The sequence below is a fragment of the Bactrocera oleae genome, chromosome 2 (genome assembly GCF_042242935.1).
Source record: "Bactrocera oleae isolate idBacOlea1 chromosome 2, idBacOlea1, whole genome shotgun sequence".
NCBI classification, from domain to species: domain Eukaryota; kingdom Metazoa; phylum Arthropoda; class Insecta; order Diptera; family Tephritidae; genus Bactrocera; species Bactrocera oleae.
The window spans coordinates 96,853,946-96,872,306 of record NC_091536.1 but is presented as its reverse complement, the minus strand read 5'-3'; the positions used below and the strand labels follow the sequence as shown (position 1 = coordinate 96,872,306).

The following is an 18,361-nucleotide window of genomic DNA, read 5'->3' as shown; positions in this document are numbered from 1 at the left end:
GTAACTTTATTTGCATGAACTAGGCATTGCTAAGCCCAGAAGATTCGCTTTTCATTTCGCTGACTTTGCACTATTGAATTGAATATGTATTTCATTTTGTTTTCAATTCTTCGTTTCATTTTACTATTTACTATTTACACGAGCTTCATTTTTCACCACAAATACACACACGCACTTGCTGAATGTACAGTCCACAGCCGTCTAATTAGTCTAAGGTTAATGCTTTTAATGATGTGTCAGCGTAATTTAAGTTGTCGGTACCCCGCACGTGGAGGCACTAAGAAGGCATTGGTGTGTGCGTGCACGTCGCTGGAAGAACCTGAACTGTGCTCTTGAATAGTAACTGGTTCGTCGCCAAACTTAACGTAATGTTAGAACAGTTGGAAAGCATTACGTAATTACTAACGGTAATGCAAAATGGGCCATTTCATAACCAGAAGTAACATAAAGAAGTACTGTGAACAAAATATGCTACATAATGAGTAATAAAATGAATTATGCTTAATTATTATAAATCAGTTTTGTAGTGGCTTTTGGAACACCTTTAGATAATTTTGATAAATGGAGGGTTAAAAGTTGAAGAACGGCAAGTAGAATTGAGTTAATGATGTGATTCTATGCTTTCGTCCATATGACGTGGGAAGCGATAAATTTACTAGAAACTGTGAAGGGCTCTAAAAGTCCTATATATGGTACACATTATTCCCCTGACAGCATTTTAGCAACAACTGCCGATATCAAATCACTATAGCATATAGCTGCAATGCAAGCTGAACGATCGGAATTAAGTAATTGCACCGAAAACTTTTTCATTTGACAAGATATCTAAGGTAATAATGTAATATCTTGTTATACTCTCGCAACATGTTGCTACAGAGCATAATAAATAGTTTTTTTCACATATTATTAATAATATTTAATACATCAACTGCATATTGTCATTCAGTATAACATATAAATATAAAGGTCAACGTTTACCGCATATGCCTGATCAAAATAGTCACGTCGAATAATATTTTGTCATTTGAAATCGGCAGCCGATTGTTTGATGTGAATTTGCATTGATAAAAATTTAATTATATATACTTTTGTACATACATATGTATATATTTATATATTTATTTGCAATATCTATATATTGCCTTGGAAATCATAAGTCAATCGAATTGTGTTAACAAGTATGTACTTCATCAAAAAAATATTCGAGTGTCCAAAATATTTCTCACAAAGTTGTTTACTAGTCTTTCCAATAATTTCAGTACTACAAACATACATGCAAGCCCGGAATAGTATGGGAAACAAAGTGCGCAAAAACGTACTCATCTCTTTATGTATAGAAGTATGTATATATATATATATATATATATATCGATCTATAGCTTGACCGCATACTCTAATATAAAGTGTCACTTATGATTGTGCTTGATATAAATAAATAACAAAATATTTACATATGCCAAAGGCGTAGGCAATATTGCTTGATACACATAACACACTACAAAGACACACACACGTCTGCATATATAATATTAAATGTAGTATACAAGTACTTGAGCAACACTCACAACATTCAATAAAAGTATTATTTTGCGGGTATGGTGTGCCGAGACTTCATAAGCAGAACTGAATTTGTAAATGGAATTTTAGTATTGAATTATATATTTTTTATAACAATAAAACTCACACAAATATCTTGTTTAATTATGTTTCTTATAAAAAATGTATGATAATATATGACTTACTATAATTTTTTTTACTAAAAAACAGGTTTCAGAACAAAATAACTCAGAAAGTTTGGCAGTAATCAGTCTATAAACTCAATAAATGTAATTTATAAAAAGCAAAACCAATTTATTGACTTTGAATCATAAAAAAGTGTTTATTGAAAAGTAAATAAAGATTATTTTTGTAGTTGACATTACTAAAAATTTGAGAAAAAATGTGCGTACAAATAATATTGTATATACCCGTATAAATGTATTTGGACACACAATTAGAAAAGGGAAACAGAACAGTCGAAAAATCGCTTGAATGTTTTTATTAAATCACTCGTACGCCCCACGGAAGTATGCTCATAGAAAGACTAGACGATATCAAGGCAAACAAAACCAGAAAATAGCCGAAAAATACAATTTGGTTGAGCAATAGATTTTCGGGGGCGTACATGTGTAGACGTAGCTAATAATTATGCCAGCTAACACAGCTTCCAACAAAGCAAAGTTGTGCAAGAAGCAAATCGAATAGGCAATAGCAATCGAATTGCTCTTTCAGCAATCAAGCGTGAGCAATCGGCTGTTATTCAACAAGCAGCAACAGTAGCGACGTTGCTGTCATATATACCCTCCACACACACACACATACATTCGCTGATCGAAAAGTTACAGATGCTGCATGATATACAATTCAGCACGGTTCACCCTTCACTCTCTTTTCACAGGCTAATAGTAAACTTTTCAGTGTATCCAGCTGTTGTTGTTTTTGTAGAGTCGTCGCTGGCCACAATGGATTTGTAAACACAACAACGCCAATTTCCCCTCACACAACGTGCCCAGCAGGTTTGACATAGGTCAGTGCTCATTGCTCAAAGCTCTGTGCGGGATAATGATGGATCTATTGGTCTGACTATAAATAACAAAAACAAGAGCAAAGAAATGTTGCATAAGCAAATTGACAGACAGAGAGACGGATGGACGGGCGGATAGACAACTGAAGAAAGTGTTTTCAACAATGAAAGGAAAAGCGGAGAGCAAAGTGAATTTAGGTGGGAGACCACGTGACTTGGCGCACATTGCTAAAGGTCAAAGAGGCAAAAAAGGTAAGCAGTAAAAGGAAAAAGGTCAACGTTGCGAAAAAAGCCAATTAAACCGAGCATTGCAAGTGAACGGGATGGTATGGGCGTATTCGTTGCACATGCTAAGTAACGGAACATATTGCAAATAGCCAATGTTTTGTTTTGTTTTGCAGTGTGGGCAATGATGTAAGCCAAAGACGTATAAATCGAATGGAATTTGAAGAGGCAAATAAGTAGAAGTAACGAAAACGTTCAATTAAATCGATAATCCAATCAGGGTGTTGTAAATTTTAAAGGAATTCAACTCATCACCAATAGAACGTATGTCGTGGATTATTTGGGCTTGGAAGCGCCTGTTTAGAGATTTTCATTTCCTATTACGTGGAGGAACAATATAGTATTTAGCAATAAAAAAATTGCATAACCATAACCAAAGTGTATTTTATCAATAATTGAATATAATAACACGATCAGCCGCGATTTAAACTATATCAGATGAATATACCATAAAAAATATTGGCTTAACTACGGTTTCGTAATGCCGAAGCACAACTTTGGCCTCCATGACAGCTTTCTATCACGGACGAAGCCCAAGTACTTCACCTAAGAGCCCTTATATTGCCATTTTTCTGATATTAAATACGATATTTGATGGTTAATTGATAGATTCAAAGAATTTTTAAAAGTATACGCTCATTTTATTGTCGCAAAAGCATTCCCCAAAAACTATGCCAGCGATTCTTCCAATCGTCGAAACACTTCTCAAACTCGATTTTTGACATAGGCTTTAGCTCTTTCAGCGATTTTCATCTATCATGTGAAATGAAACAAGGAAAAACTCACACAGGCTTGGGCTTCGTTACAGTGTTGTTTTTCGCCAAGAATTCACGTACAAACAAAGAAATACGATCTTTTAACAAACGAAATCGCCAAAGTCATAAAACACATCTAACCATAGCGGTTGCTACAGACAAAGTAAGCAATGAATGGAGCGGAAAAGTTTATCGCACTTCAGCGGCAATATAATCCAAAAAAATGTTGACAATTGGACTCTCTAAACCCGCGAACTTTTATTGTAAAATTCCCGTTCATTTTTGAACACACCTTGTATGTTCTAATAGTAATATCTTAGTTCAATATTGACAGTCCCATAACATATGAAATATTGTAGTTTCACTTGGATTCTATTTAATTCAGTCGTAATGTCTCGTTTCCAGCAATTTACACATCATCAACATTGTTGGAAATAATTTTGATATTTAGCACCGAAAAGTGAAAAAGCTTACATTGTTAGTTGAGCTATAGCAAGGCATAATTCCGCATATAAATCATAAAGATATTTACATTTGTTGGGGCAATAAAATATAAAATATACAAATAAGATAATATCATGTACTTATAACTTATGGTATACATTTGAAATTCTAAAAAATGTGCGCGACTGGTGACCTTGATAAGTCTAAGGGCTAATTTAGATACAAAATGCGAAACGACACACTTTTATGGTAACGAGATTTGATACAGATTGTTTGTTTTGTGTTAACCTATAGGGCTTCGGCTAGCACCTCCAACCCTAAATGAAACCCAAAAACAACAAAAAAATACAATGAGAGTCTAGCATAAATATTATCACTTAATTTTTGTACACAAAACAACGTTCTACTTGCTATTGTTCGCAGAATTTCTGAAGTAGAACCAACGGCGAACCGACTCATTAAATAAAATATTTTTTAGGATTAAAGTTTAACTCTGGTATTTCACTGATCCCTAAGCATACTTGCGAACAAATATTGCACTTTCGAAAACCATTTTACAGTAAATTCCTATCAATCAATAGCAAACGAGCCAAAGACCACGTAACTCCAAAATTCCTTACCAAAAAGTTGGTGAGTCAACACAGCACTAAAACAGTGGTGCGATTGCAAAGCACCAAATTACCAAAGCAAACATCGTCAGACACCAGCCGAGCCAATGACATCAACAAGTTGCCCTCATCATCGGCCGACAAGAGCAAAACGCAGTAAAGGCAAAACAAAAACACAACCCAATGGCACACTGTGCGCGCACTCAATTACCTCCCTCTGGGCGTCATTGTCAACGGCATAACTTTTGCCTTGAACGCATTCTTTCTTCTTCCGGCTCACTGCCTTCCGGGTATTTTGATTAAAGTTCAAATGTCAAACGTTTGGCACAAGTAATTAGCCTTGAAAGCTCACACTGGTTTAGAAGCGGTACAAGTGTATGTGTGTGTGTGTGTGCATGAATGGCGTTTAAGGACAACGAAAAAGGAGCAAATGAAACGAGAAAACAACCAAAGCTTTGAAGTGAAACTTTCGTTGTCTTGTTGGAAGGGTACATTGAAGCATGCTGAAAAAAAGGGCAAAAATTACAAGAAATAGACATCAAAAGATACATTTTGGAAAGCTTGCGGGAGAGCATACTCCTGTTTTTAAAGTGCCGAGACTTTGCCAATACTCAGAGAGTGCATTGTAAATAAAAACACGTGCGAGTTAAAATAGTTTAGATGAGAAAGAGAGAGAGAGAGAGAGAGAGAGAGAGAGAACAGTTAAAAACGACTTTCGCACGGAATCCATAGGATTGATTGTTGCTATGGGAAAGGAGTCTTTTCATAAGTTTCATTTAAAATTAAAAAATTTATGAACAATGTGCAAGTTTCTGATTGCGATTGTGAATTTTTACTGCAATCCAAAATTCATCAATATTAACCAGTATATCTTATTCTCTCACATTAATTTAGTTTCAGCATATTATTTTTCAGTTTGTTGGACTCCGCCTGCGCGGCAAATGTCAAACTTTTCCAAATGTAAACATTGCCGATTGATTGATATGAGAGGAGAGCGGCAATAAAATAGTTGTCCTGGATTTCAATGCAGCTGTTTGACAGATATTGCAATAACAAAATAAACATATATATATATACATATATATATGTTCTATATTACTTCCATATCTACCAATATAAGCAGTATATATGGATAATGCTTTTTAATATATAATATATTAATGTTGCCTATGGACCGTAACTGCTTCATCGGTTGTTTTCAAATTTGGATTATTATTATGAAAGCGCGGAATATTTAAAATTGTACTTAATTTTGGAATTTCTATCGGATCCTGGGCTATAATACGTATATATAGATGTGAATATTGTTCCTGAATATGATTAGGTTTTTTGTTCGAACACCAAAGGATAAAAAGTCACAGTTTTGGGATCAAACAAAAAGTATTCTTGAGATCTTTGATTTAATTTAAATTATTTTACAATAAAGTTGCCAAAGATAGTAAAAAAGTAGAATTGAAAATATAAGAAAAAATTTTAAGGAATTTCACCGGAACATGTTTATGTAGAATTTATCTTGGGATTATCTTTATATACATAGGTAATTCTACTGTACGTGTGTATGTCACTGAACTCTTCCGAAATGGCTTGATCGATTTTAATGAAATTTTTTGTGTGACGTCAATCACAGAATCGTTTAAATTTACAATGCGGTCCAATTTGAATAGTGTATTTAATTAATTTTAAATTTATAAATTCTTTTAGTTTCGAAATTTTTTATATTGGATCCGAAATACTACCGTCCCCACCAAATAATTTGCGTTTGAAGATTGGCTCACCAGTAATTTTGCTTCAAAATGCCTCGAAATTGTGTAATGGACGAGAGTGGACATAAAAAAAATAATGTATGTTATGTGTATGTTGAGTGTAATGCACCGAATAAAGTTATATGTTATGCTAGCAAAATTAATAGGTGTGAAATATTTGCAGTTCTCTGCGACATTGAAAGAAAAAATGTTGCCTCTTGTATCTTCGGGCCATTCTTTAATTAATATATTTAAAAACTTTACTATGCATTCAGACATTTCTGATAACGAGCCTAATTCAAACATTTTTAAACGTGATATCTAACGGAACATTTTATGTATGTATTTATCTACATCTATATGCAAAGAAACATTTTCATTCTGTATCCTTTAATATACATTTTATTTAAACAAATATTAAACCAAGAGCAAGACTATTTTGTTGCCAGACAACACCCACTTAATTGCATTCACTACAAATACAAGTACGTTCTATATGTGTCTAGTAAGTAGAAATATACAAAGAAGTATATATTTCACGGATGAGCACACCCTATTATAGCCGCAACAACAACACTTTGATACATATTCAATATCTAACACTCTCATTATATAAGTGCATTTATGCACACACATAGATACATATATTTATTTGGTAACACTCCCCCATTCGCCAGCCGCCCAAACACTTAATCCACCCACTTAACCGACTTACACAGCTTAGAAGTTGAGTGCGGCAACAACGTCAATAGAACGGACTAAGTTGCATTATGGCATTACAGCACACGTGCTACATATAAGTATATGCACATATGCTTGCAGCGAAATTCAACATTAGTTAGACACATACTTATTAATTTTACCCACTTCTTCACCGCTTTCTTTGCTTCTTTCCACCCTTTTCTATCTTAAGGAAGTTAAAGCAAAATTGTGTCGCCAATAAAAATGGAAGAATGGAATAAAATAGCCCGAAGACTCACGACAAATAGCTCTAGGACTTTGAATAGTCGGAACGAAGTAAATATTTAGTTTTGTTCTATTTTCCCTTAAAAATTGAGGGAAAGTATATTAAAAATTTTACCATCAGCAGCAAGTGCACGCACATACATATATATCTAATATGACCAACTTTTATAACGGTTTTGAGCAGCAAGAAAGACCTGATGTGATGTGAAGTAGCAGACATAGTTATTTTCTACAAAAGTTCAAATGACCTAGTAATAAATAAAAGATATGCCTGAAAATATAAGTATGTGCACTTGTAGTCGAAATAGCAAAAAATCAAGAGCAATACGAACAAGTAACTGTTGATTGTAATCGAAGAAACATTACAATTAAAAGCTAGTATCAACATTAAGCACGAGGCTACCAACACAACGAAACGAAAAATAAATCTTAGCGTTTCTTCTTTTTTCGACAGTCAAACATGCGATCAAATGATAAAGACTTTAGACAAAAAAGTGTAGCGGAAGGTAAATACTTTTATAGGTTTGTAACTAACGAGCCGACACGCTGAATGAAGGCCGCGGAAGGAGGGAAGAAGAAAGGAAATAGCCGCTTAGCTGCCATAGTGAACAATAGCTTCAGCAACAGTGGAAATTGGAGCCACAATACCTATGATACCTACAGACAAATGCATGGAGTTATTAGGAGTTGACACGGTTGAAAAGAAACGAAGAAAAATTATCAAAGTGCAAATGGTGGAGGGCGCGGCTTTATGGGTTTGATACTTTCCTGCTTCAGTTGCCAAATGACACGCTTTGCGCCAAGCGAGTCGTGACAAGAAATAAATCAAATTGTTATACGTAACATAAGTACGTTTAACTGCGCTGAAATGCTTTCCATTATTCAAAAAAGAAGAATCAACCGACTTCTAATAAACAAGAGCATAAAATTCATAAAATGCAACACAAAATACATACCGACACATCATTGCAACTATAGTATAAGTATAATGTGCGATACGTATGAGTACGTATACAACCATGTGCCACTGCCAATGCAATGTGTCGCACATATGCTTACGTCGTTGTGTGCGTTCGCTGTGAGGACAATGGCACACAATTATCTAGCGGTATTTCCCAGGAGCCAAGAACAAAAACCCATGCGGCACAATGGCTCGAATCTGTTGAAGTGTTGGGAACCGCTTGAGGTGCTCAGACATCACAGACGGCGATAAAACAGAGAAGTGACGCTATTGACTACGAAGCCAAGTCATTATACACTTATGTAGTATGTAATGTGTTGAGTAAGCAAATGTAATTAAGCTATTTACGGTAAAGAGAACTGTAAATTAATTCATCAGTATATGTAAATGAGTGTACATATGTATATTAGGGGCGTCCACATTTACTTCTCTCATATTGAATATTTATTTTTCATTGATTGGATAATAATTGTTAATTATATAAACAATTAAATTGAATAATTAATTATTAGATTATAATGCACTATTTAAATGGTTAAATCAAGTGACCGTATTAAGGGTTTTTCAAAAAACGTGTAGAATGTTCCGCGAAGAAAATAATAATACAAAAATAAATCAGATTAATAAAAATACAGTTTTTCGTTAAGTGATATTCTTCGTATGACATTCGAAAATACGATATTTGAATTCGTTCTTCATCCCCCGATCGAAAATCATAGACCGGAAATTTTGAGCATATAAATGTCGGTCCCACAAAACTCAGACTTTGTTACTATTTGCACTCACTTTCGGACTACTTAATCCCGATTCAATAAATTCTAATTGATAATTGTAAGGATATTGCTAATGCTTAATACACCGTAATAAGCCATTGAAGAGAATATCATACAAACGTGTATGGGCAAAGTAGTGGATTTGTACCTAATATATAGTATTAAAACCATCGACAAGGATAAAGGCCAAGTTAGTAGAAAGTAATTAATTTCTTTGAGTAATAAGTGGTTTATAGTGTGTGAGATGGAAGTTAACTGTAAAGCCTTTAAGCTTGTGGCTGAGCAAATAGGTATTTATTTACGTTTGCAGCAAATAAAATGTCTGAAGAGCTGTTATCTATTAAAAACAAGAAATCGTTATTTAAGCTACAAGTATAATACCTTTCACAGGTGCATTTCTTATATATATATATATATAAGGTTGTCAAATATCTCCCTTCCGCCTTTTTGCTCTTCATTCAATGCTTTATAAAAAGTGTTACAGTGATCGGATTTAGTTAAAATATGCGCCGTTTTGTTCGATGATCTGTTTCCATCTAGACGGCAACTTCATAATACCTTCCTCGTAGAAGCCCCCCTCCTTATTTGCGAAGAATTCGGACAGCCACTTTTCACAAGCCTCTTTTGAGTTCAACTTCATACCACCAAGGGCATTCGCCATGGACAGGAACAGGTGGTAATCAGTTGGCGCTACGTCCGGGCTATATGGTGGATGCGATAAAACCTCCCATCCGAGCTCCCGTAGCTTCTGACGAGTCATCAACGAAGTATGTGGTCTGGCGTTGTCCTGGTGGAACACTACACCCTTCCTGTTGGCCAATTCTGGACGCTTCTGGTCGATCGCCTGCTTCAAACGGTCCAGTTGTTCGCAGTAGATGGTAGAATTAAGCGTCCGGCCATATGGGAGCAGCTCATAGTGGATGATTCCCTTCCAATCCCACCAAACACACAGCAAAACCTTCCTGGCCGTCAATCCCGGCTTGGCCACTGTTTGGGACGATTCACCGGCCTTCGACCACGACCGTTTTCGCTTGATATTGTCATATGTGATCCATTTTTCGTCGCCAGTCACCATCCGCTTCAATAATGGGACGAGTTAGTTCCGTTTCAGCAGCATATCGCAGGCGTTGATTCGGTCCAGAAGGTTTTTTTGCGTCAAATTATGCGGCACCCAAACATCAAACTTTTTTTTGTATCCAGCCTTCTGCAGATGGTTCAAAATGGTTTGGTGACTAACTCCCATCTCCTGGGCGATGTCACGAGATGCCATATGCCGGTCTAACTCGATGTATTCCATGATTTGATCGGTATTTGTCGTCACAGGTCTTCCGCCGGCTGGCTTATTCATGGTGTCGTTTTCACAGGCTCTGAATCGTCGAAACCATTCCTCCGCGGTTCGAAGTGATAGAGTACCATCCCCCAAAACACCATTAATCTCACGGAACGTTTCTCTAGCGGATTTGCCTTTAACGAAGGAAAACTTTAAAATAGCGCGAATTTCGGCGTTAGTGAACTCCATGTTTACACGTCTATAACTGTTGAACGCAATATCCAAACTAATCATGCATAGCGTTGTTTTGTAGGTTATGTCAAGACCTTTCAAATTATGTATAGTGTTGCCAGATACGAGCTCTGTAGCGCTTTGTACATAGCCGCGAAATTCAAAAGACAAAAAAGCGGAAGGGATATATTTGACAACCTTATATATATATATATACTTGTATCATGAATTGGATCGATCAGTTTTATAGCATATAGTGGTCCGATTTTGTTTCGTGAAATGAGCAGCTTCTTGCAGATAAAAGAACGAGTGTACAATTTTAAGTCGATATCTCAAAAACTGAGAGACCAGTTCGCGTACAGACGGACAGACGGACATGGCTAAATCGACTCAGCAACTCATGTATATATAGTTTACGGGATTTCCGCTGTTACTTACTATTAAGAAGGAAGATCTATACCTAGAAGGAAGGAACTTCTATACTAGCGCTACAAACAATACTTGCTTTCTTAGTTGACTTTAAAAGATGAAGAATTAAGTGGAATATATGTATGTGAAAGTGATCCCAACGACAGCTTTAACACGAAACGCGAATTAGCTTAAACTTCTTTTTTGACAGCGCTCTGAGGAATTACTGACGAATTATTGATATAATATTATATAATGCTGTCATAGCTCTGGAGTTGGAAGTGAATCTTATAAAATGCATTACCCGTTAGAAAATTACTTAAAGCCTATAGATACATCTATCCGATAACGTCAAATGTGAGTTCCACCAATCTTTCAAAATGGATGGAAGATGTAAAAAAATGTTTTCATTGAGTAAAAGCACGTAAAATATGCCACATTCGCAACTAAAAACATGTAAGGTGTCTTGTAATTCACAAAACCTATATCTGATATTCTATCAAACTCTTACTTTAGTCATAAGTATAATATAAATTCAACATTGCTTTCCTAGAACCACATATTCTAGGTATAATCGCAAAACAATCACTCCTTCACTTCAACGAAACTTTGAATTATTCCGCGCTGGTTAGCGTGGTTTAAGTTTAAATTTCAATATTTTTATTGAATTTACATTTTTTATTGCTTTGAAATTATACTTGTACTCGTTATTTACACAGTTATTATTTACATAAAATATCCGAAATTCTGGGAAAACTCACCTTCAGTTATGTATTTTCGATTGAATTCAAGCGCTAATAGCTCTCACAGCAAATTCCGCTGAACTTCTGGTTGCAACTAATTTAATTAGCACTCGCTGAATAATTGCAATTTCCACAGATTTGCTTGCGCACCCATCGACACCTCAAATTTTGAGAATCACTGATAATGCCGCGTCTATATAATACATACAGAGATATGTTTTTGTACAAGTACTCTATACTTTTTGTTATTATTACTTATTATTATTCACCATTTTCGCACAATCAATTCGTACACTTTCAGGGGCAATCGCACACTTTATAGCCGCTGCTAATTTAATTGCGGCTACTGTATGTGAATTAAAATCGCAAATAACGCTGCCGTATCAAATACTCACACGCGCTTAACTGCGCTGTCTGTGTTGGTGAGGGTGTGCGTGTGGCGGTGTTTACATACACACTCCTTATCGCTGAAAATATTACACTTGTTAATTCCTAGCATTTATGTATTCTTCTCATTGCAAATATTTTCTTTAAATTGCAGCACGTAAAAAATGCTGGACCAGATATTTATTCTACACATAAATCACAAAACAATCGCATGTAGTCGAAAAGAGGAGTGGCGTGAGATTAGTTCATAACCGCACAAAAACATTTGCAGATTTATTCGGTTTTTATAAGATTAACGAAGCGACCACAGCTCATCGTACCCGAAATAGTTCTTTTTCTTTTTTTCTATAAATATATTTTTTCTCGATCCAAATCCAATGATAACATGATAACTATATACATATGTACATTCTCTTATCTTTACCGAGACTCGACTAAAAGCCTATGACATTTCGGTTAAACGCCTAATAATAGCTGAAATATGTGGTATCGTAAAATCTCGTTTAAAAAAACAAAAAATAGGCGAACAACATCGCCTAACAATGAATTGGTTAATGGACTTTTGGCTAATAACAAAGAGATCATAGTAAAATAAACTAAGAGACGCCGTCGCTTCATTGTTAGAATTCAAATAAATATGTATATGGATATATGTGTGTGTATTTATAATTGTTTAAGGTCGATTCGTTTGGGCATTTTGCAGATAAGGAAATTATTTAAAATAAACACGCACAAGCAAACACTCAAAACAATCTGACCAATTTATTTAATCTCGCTTCGGATTAACTGAAAATAATATTACATGTGAAGATGTCTGTTTGTATGCAAATGCGAGTGAATCAACAAGAGTGATTACAAGGGACGATGCAAAATGTATATTCATATCAATGTATGAACAACAACGCAATAACAACGTAATGCTTGTTTGTGTGCCCGCTTGCCTGAGTACTGCAATTGACGACACAAAATTGCAATAGCGACTGCATTTATAATTTTAAAAAATTACAGGGTACTTTCGAGCGCAGTAATGCAAACTTATATAAATGCATTTATATGTATATATATATATTATATTATATATGCAGATAAGTGCAGAAGTGTCGGTTTGTAAAATCTAGCTTATAAATAGTTTTGCTTTTATGGAAAGTACACACATGTACATACATAGATATAGATATACCTATGTGTGTTTACCAATTTGAAGAACCGATTTCGGAGATATTACGGTGGGAAATTATTAACTTGAGGATTCGCTGATGTTAATTCGTGGCCTTGTATCAACGAACAGCCGATTGACTTGTTGACAATATCGATGATTTATTCAAACATTTTTTTTATCGGACTAGCAATATTAATATAATATTATATACATATGTATGTCTATAGTCTGTAGATAAATAACTAATAGAAGCATGGGAGTTAAAACAACTGTGAAAAATAATAAAATACTAACATTTCTTAGTGTGCAATTTTGAAAAAAATATTTTTTTTTATTATTTTTAGCGCATTTCGATAACCTTTAGTATCTTTAAAAATATCATACTATATTAAATATTTCTAATATTGTTTAAGTTAGAGTGATTACTCATAGACAAATGGTCCGATCAATATCAAATTATTTCAGCATGTTCTGTATATAGCTCTCCATACAATGACTTAACAGTTTTTTGATCTAATAAATTTAAAAAAAAACGCCATCATTTCGTCCTGGTACGTACAATATCATCCAATCATCTGTGGAAAATTTTTTTAGGTTTCCACTATGGAGAAGGAGGGATCTGTAGCAGTGAAGAACCTATTTTTAGCTCCGTCGGAGGCATGAAGCTCAAGTATACCTAAAATATATATAAATGTAACCTTAAAATTTTCATACAATTCATATAGTACTTTCTTTTAAATTCCTTAAAAACGCCTTTTTAGGCTGTCACACTAGGGGTGCCGCTTAATAGCACCGAAAAATTATCGATACGAGTTGCCAAAACTCGTGTATAGGAACCCGAATAAAAGAAAAAGTATGAATTTATTGCCAACACACTACATTTCAGCACGCAAATATGCAATATTTTAATTTTTGAGTGAAAATTTAGTGAAATATTTCTATGAATTAATACTGATATCATTTTATTAAATTATTTTACTGCAAATTTAATGAAGAAATTCACGTTTCAGCTTTATTGAATGCAAGTAGTCTCTTCATGTCGCAACATCTAAGCAGCTGAGATATCCTTTAGACAATTAAATGTTTAAATTTTCACTTGTTTGCTTAATTGCTTGCAGCATGAGTTCTTTTCAAAGTAAACTAAGACACAATTTGCGAATTAATATACATATACACATACATATATATATCGAATTGTAACAATTTGCTTTCTACAAACGTACATATGTATATATTAAAGTATTTGAACTTTTGTAGTTCTTTTATTAATTAATTAATTTGATTTGTTTCACTTAATTTCAAATCAACGAAGACAAATTGTTGTGAAATTTTAAGAAGAAATATTGTTTTTATTTTAATTTTGAATTCAATTAAATTAGCTTAGGAATTAGAATTCAAATTAGAACAGTATATTTAGTTCGCAACTTTGCTTTTTATATTAAATATACATAAAATTATTTTTATTATAGATTTCTTCGATCAAATTTTTGCGGACTGTTCGTACTGTCACTGTGTGCGCATTTTGTTGTTATTGTACTTTTTTTTTATAAAATTTCATTTTGCAATTTCTCTTTTGGAGGGAATGTGTAAAGTACGAACGAAATAATCAATACAAGAAGAGCGGCGAACGGAAATTGATATTTTTATCATAATTCATACTCATAAATCAATGTGAATAAAAATACCTGCATGCATACTCATATATACAAACATGTGTTAGGATGTCATTGTAAGAGAGCAACATTTCAACGGCTCAAAGCCAAGATTGATACCACGGCTTTGCCAAATGCTCTAGCATTAGTATACATATGTAGGTGTGTATGTCGCACATAGTTGATATGCATAGCTAAACTTTTCACAGCTATTTATATGATGAATATACAGTAACATTTGAGCCTCTATAACGGTAGTATTATCAGTGCCACAACTGGCATGTTATTAAGCCACTTTACTTGTCTGTCAATCTGTCCGCCTGCCTGCTAAATGCTACTAAGCAAAAGCACACATACACACGTGCATAAGCAACAAACATTTTTATACGCAGGCCCCTGCACATACATATATATATATATATACGTATGGTTTAGTGTACCGAAATGCAAAACTCTCGTCGGCCGGTTATCACATTGACCGGTGGCACTGGCATTTATTGGATAATTGATTAGACAGTGCAACGTGAGCGACTGCTAATAATGCTTGTATGTATGTATGTACGTAAGCACACATACTTCATATAAAAGGCACTATAATAACCAAAGTTGCTTTCAATTTCACAAATTGCTTGCATGTTTTAAGGAGCTGCTAAAAATAGCTCAAGCCAATTGTTTGTAGGATAATAAAAAATGACTAGCTCACCATATGTAATTAAACAGTGTACATACATATGTGTACTGTACGATTTTCTAAATTATTTACATTTCACTAGTTCGTTTTTGCCACTTGCCAGGCACTTTTAATTTTCTGTCGATTATTTTTTATTTACAACACCAAAACCGCTCTACGTCCATTGATTTCTTTGCAGCAATTAAATATGAATGGCGAACGAGCTGAAAACCATAACAACAGGCACTCAAACACACACGCTCACATGTGGTGGCTCTAATGTTTGGCAGCCGAAAGTGTAGTGTTGGTGTCACACCACTCGCCGTCAAGTTGACAGTGGCAGTGACAGTGGCAGTGATCGGAGCGCTTTGCGGCAAGTGCGCGGTCACCGCTGCCACCACCCATTCAGCAACCCAATGTAAACACACCGAAATAGTGTGAGTGAAGTGAATAGAAAGGCACTACAGGAAAAGCTATTAAAGTCCAAATAAAACGGTGCAATTGAAAGAAATTTTTTTTATTTTTAATTTCAACTTGTTTATGCCGCCGCTTTCAACATACGCTGATTTCTCTTGCTCTGCTGAAAACTCAGCAGCGTCGAGTCGCTTGCTGCTCGCTGCTTTTGGCTGTCACCAATGTTACGAAAAAGTTCTTGCAAGCAAAAGTTTATTTTTGGTTGGTTTCACTAGCTCGTTCGCGGGCTTACCCAAACAATCAAATGACTTATTGTGATACCTTTTACTCGTTGTGCTGTTAATTGTTTTTATTGTTGGCGGTGTTTTTCTACAATTTCAATTTGATTCTTATTGTGGCTGGTCGATGCTTGCTTTATTGAGAAAATTTTCACCAATTCACCGCGCACTTTCTAAAGCAGCCGATAACCAAGAGCAAAACTTTTGGGTCAGTTGGCATCGGCAGAAAAGAAGGAAGACAAAAGTGTATATATATAAAAAAAATTAAAGAAATGAAAACTCAAAATGGAAGAAAGCTGGTACCGATGGCTGAATTTCAGATTTATTGTCATTTTTTCACGTTTCTAATCTTGTATTATTATTTATTCTTATTGCTTTGGCCATTTTAGCACTTGTGACGTATATTGAGACTTGTGTATCTTCATCAAAACAGACAAACAGCAGAAGGAAACAAACTACCAATTCACGCCACTCAGCTTTTTCGTCTGCATGCAGCATTCTTCGCGCTTTTGCTAATTTAATACTTTAACAAATTTAATAAATTTTTCGGTCAAAACTGTTGTCAACTATTAGTGTGCCAATTTTTCCACAAAATTTTTTCACCTTTTCTAAATCCACGAAAAAATTACTAAATTGTTTTCTTTTTCGTTTAGTATAATTCAACGAGCTCCACCAAAAAACTAACCACTCACTAAAATTCAGAGAGAGAAATCGCGCGCGCATCCACTTGTATGTAATTCGCCTTCGTCGTTTCGAGAGTTTGCTTCACTAATTCACAAATAAGACTCGTACTCGTTTCGTGGCGTACGTACGAAAAAACGTTGAGTAGTTGTACCAACGCGCACTGCACAACCAAATGCCAGCAAGTTCCGATATCAACTGTTTGGCCTATGATTTTTCGCTTGGTCAAAAAGCACCGCAATGTACCATCTAGTAAACGCGGAACATTGCTGGCTGTGTATGTGCATGTGTTGTTGGCTTTTTAGTGACTCCTCTATCTACAGTTTGTATGTATGCGCAACACATGTATGCCAATTTAATATCAGCAGTTTGTTTTTGAGCCCATCATTTGCCCAACTAACTTGACTGCGGAAAATACCGGGACAGACCCAGCTGAGTATTCAACGTTGCTTTACTGTCATGCACGCTCTTTAGCTTACACTCGCAGTGACGTTGCTTCGAAGGCAGCGGTGTATGGCTCATTTCAATATTAAGACAGTACGTTACACGGTAAATAACGGATCAGAAACATTAACTAAATTATACTATTATGCCATAAGTACTGGCTATATTACTCATTGCACCCTTCCACCTTAAATGCTCGGCATATGCCCTCTAAACTTTTACCTTACAAACCTCATTATCTAAAGCCCTTTTACACTCCGCTACCACATCTTAAATACATACAGTCGACGCTGACAAATTAGAACCATTTTGATTTTAAGGTGATTCTTGTTATTGAAATATTCTAATTTCTGTTCTTGCTTAATGAAACATATATACATATGTATGTATGTTAGAATCCATTAAATCAAACATACTTGTAGATGCAACAAAATAAAACAGAGAGATGCGCTCCAATTACATTAAATATATATTTCCTGTTCAAAATTGATATGTTTTCAGTAAAAAGTAAAGATAATTACGGTAGTTTTCAAAGCTAAAATATAAATTATAAAATAAACAGCTCACTCACCAATTTCACCACTAATCTTTACTTGATATATATTTTTTCGGTTTTTTGAATCTGAAACAACAATATCGGAGTGCCAGAATATTGCTGACGTGCTTAGTAGAGAACAATTCACTATGAAAGCACTCTTTTATTAAATGATTAATTCTTATTTAATATTTCAAAGGCATTATAGTCTTTATTTTAATACTTGGAACCGCCACCTTTACTCATTCGATCCCACTAGCATCAGAACAATTTTATGCAGTCTTAACATTTGTAGTAAATCTACTGTAAGATACATTACTTCTGATTTTGTTTTCTTCAGTGTAATCACATTAAGCTAAACATACAGCAACAAAATAAACGCAATCGTAATG

At 34.8% G+C, this 18,361-nt stretch overlaps 1 protein-coding gene across 6 annotated transcripts in view; it reads right to left on the bottom strand.

Moving 5' to 3' along the window:
- LOC106614839 (uncharacterized) overlaps window positions 1–17,210 on the bottom strand; it is a 126,085-nt gene extending 108,875 nt beyond the window's left edge. For 2 of the 6 annotated variants that reach the window (XM_070106094.1, XM_070106095.1), the window contains exons 1-2: window positions 16,913–17,210; window positions 11,768–12,216 (exon numbers count right to left, since the gene is read on the bottom strand). The gene's annotated coding sequence lies outside the window, so the exon portion shown is untranslated. Of the gene's footprint in view, window positions 1–11,767; window positions 12,322–16,912 lie in introns of all 6 variants that reach the window. The other 4 variants (XM_070106099.1, XM_070106096.1, XM_070106098.1 and 1 more) reach the window with 4 other exon arrangements.
- Window positions 17,211–18,361: the final 1,151 nt, after the last annotated feature.